A 2,938-nucleotide genomic window follows, 5' to 3' on the forward strand; every position below is an offset into this window, starting at 1 on the left:
CAGAGCGGCCCTAATCAATGACAGAGCCGCTGGCCCGTCCCTCAGGTTGGGTTCGCCGCGGCGGCTTCTCCGAGGCGCGGGCTGGGCGAAACCCGACTGGGGAGAGGAGGGCGAACCAGGCAGCCGCCTGCCCCGCCGTCGCCGCCTCCGCTTGTAATCAAGATCGCAGATAGCGTAATTACTCTCCGCGCCCGAGAAAAACTAATTTCATGACTGCTGTTCCTTGAAGAGCCCATAATGTGTCTGCGGCGGGGATGGCGCGCCGCTATTTCGAGGCCCCCTGCCCCCTGCACGCCTCTCCGCGGAAATCGCCCTCCTGGTCTGTACCTAGCGACCGGAAATTAGACCGTCGCCTAACTGCGGGGCCGGCCGCGCCGAATCCTTTTTGTCCTCCCGAGACGAGGTGCTGCCTAGGAAGCTCGTTTCTTGCGTGTGCCTTATTTGAATATGTGTCCGGTGGAAGATTACAAGGCAGTCCGCCACCACGTTCCCTGCTGTCCAGCGTAACTGCCGCGTATTTTCTTCTTGCATATGTATGCTCTCTGGCCTCACAAGAAAGTTGAGCAAAACGGCCAAGACGTAAATGTGGACTCATCCACTGCGTACTATTATTTGCTGATCGCCTATTACTTTTGAATCGCCATGAGCGTTACCGAGATGCTCGTATCAAATCAAAAAACACCTCACATTTGTAAAATACTTGATTCAGGATTACGACGGATAGGCGTACTGAAACACGCAACTATATCACACTTTACTGATGATCGTGACCTTGGCTAGCTTACTTTCGAACATGCTAATATACACTTACTCGGTGTACATTTAAAATAAATACCTGCTGTCACTGCCAGTCCATCTGCATCTACATACATAGTATGGTGCACAGTGAAGGGTACCGTGTACCATTACTACTCAATTACTCCCTTGTTGCTGTGCGAGGTAGCCGTGCGGTCTTAAGCGCCTTGTCACGGTTCGTGCGGCTTCCCCCGTCGGAGGTTAAGAGTCCTCACTCGGGCATGGGTATGTGTGTTGTCCTTAGCGTAAGTTAGTTTCAGTTAAATTAAGTAGTGTGTAAGCCTAGGGACCGATGACCTCAGCAGTTTGGTCCCATAGGCACTTACCACAAATTTCCAATTTCCTTTCGTGTTCCATTGGCAACGGCCTTGCTGCAGTGGATACACCGGTTCCCGTCAAATCACCGAAGTTAAGCGCTGTCGGACGTGGCCGGCACTTGGATGGGTGACCATCCGGGCCGCCATGCGCTGTTGCCATTTTTCGGGGTGCACTCAGCCTCATGATGCCAATTGGGGAGCTACTCGACTGAATAGTAGCGGATCCGGTCAAAGAAAACGACCGGGAGAGCGGTGTGCTGACCACACGCCCCTCCTATCCGCATCCTCAACTAAGGATGACACGGCGGTCGGATGCTCCCGGCTGACCACATGTGGCCTGATGACGGAGTGCTTTTTTCTTGTTCCATTCGCAAACAGGAAAAAACGATTGTCAGTACGATTTCTCTCATTGTACTGAAGTGTTCCTTACGCGAAATGTAGGTCGACGGCAGTAGAATGAGATGGCAGTCGAAAGAGTGGGCAGTCAGCTTCAAATACCATTTCTCTAAATTTCCTGAACAGTGTTTCGCGAAAAGAACGTTGTCTTCCCTCCAAGGATCCGCATTTGATTTCACGAAGCATATTCGTATTGCTAGGGTGCCGATCAAACCTACTGGTAACGCATGTCGTAGCACGCCTCTAAATTGCTTCGATGTCTTCCTTTAATCCGAGCACGTGGGGGTCCTAAACACTCAAACATTACTCAAGAATTGATCTCACTAGCGTTCTACGCACAGTTTCCTTCATAGATGAGGTACACTTCCCAAAAATCCTCCCGTAAGTCTAAATCGACCTTTCGCCTTCCCTGCTACCGTCCTTACATGCTCTTTCCATTTCATATCGCTTTGCAGCGTTACGCCCAGATATTTAATGGAATTGACTATGTCAAGCAGTACACTACTAATTGCGTGTATGAAAATTACGGGACTGTTTTTCCTACTCATCTCCATTAACTTAACTTATTCTACTTTTAGAACAAGCTGCCACTGATCTCACCAAATGGACATTTTATCTAAGGCATCTGTATCCTCACAGTCATTCGACTACGACACCTCTCCGTACACCACGGCGTCGTCAGCAAACATCCTTTCTTTCAGATCATAGTGAATACGGGCGCTCCTATCACTCTTCCCTGGGGTACTTCTGAAGATAGGTTTGTCTATGATGAACAGTCGCTCTAGAAAACAACGTACTAGGTTCTGTTACTTAAGTACTCTTTGAGCTACGCACATATCGGCTGTTTCGCCTACACACTATTGAACGACGGTGCTAGCGCTTTACAAAGACGATGCTGGCTCACATCCATTATTAAGTTAAAACATATATGTTTCTTGCGTAGCGATACTGGCTCCTAAATTACGATCTTGCACAGTATACACGTGGATTGTTCAATATGATTCATAAAAATAAACACCTGAATGAATCCTCGATTTTATTCTACTATTAACATTATTTTGTTTTCTTTCTATTTTAGGTCTAAGGTACCATTGGCTGAGAGTAACCAAGAACATGAAAGCTGCACTACGCCCAGCAAAAGAGGTCCAACACGCTATTACGAGGTATCCCGTGATTTTTGTCACTACAGTGTACTTCCTCGAGAAGAGGCCCTTTTTTTTCCAAAGAGACTGCAAAACATTAACTGCAGTAATGGCAAAATATCTGTTACGTTTTCCTTAGTTCCTGAAAACTTTGGATTTTGGAGAAAAGTATTTCAATAGTGAGTGCATCAATTGTAATTTTTGGCGTATTATCTCTGTTAGACAGTATTTGGTGCACGCTCTCGTTTAGCCAACCCAGTAGCATCGTCAGGTTTCGCTGCCATTCTT

At 47.5% G+C, this 2,938-nt stretch overlaps 1 pseudogene; it reads left to right on the forward strand.

Moving 5' to 3' along the window:
* The first annotated feature begins 1,153 nt into the window (after positions 1 to 1,153).
* LOC126238693 (5S ribosomal RNA) lies at positions 1,154 to 1,271 on the forward strand (annotated as a pseudogene).
* Positions 1,272 to 2,938: the final 1,667 nt, after the last annotated feature.

The sequence above is a fragment of the Schistocerca nitens genome, chromosome 2, assembly GCF_023898315.1.
Source record: "Schistocerca nitens isolate TAMUIC-IGC-003100 chromosome 2, iqSchNite1.1, whole genome shotgun sequence".
Taxonomy (NCBI): domain Eukaryota; kingdom Metazoa; phylum Arthropoda; class Insecta; order Orthoptera; family Acrididae; genus Schistocerca; species Schistocerca nitens.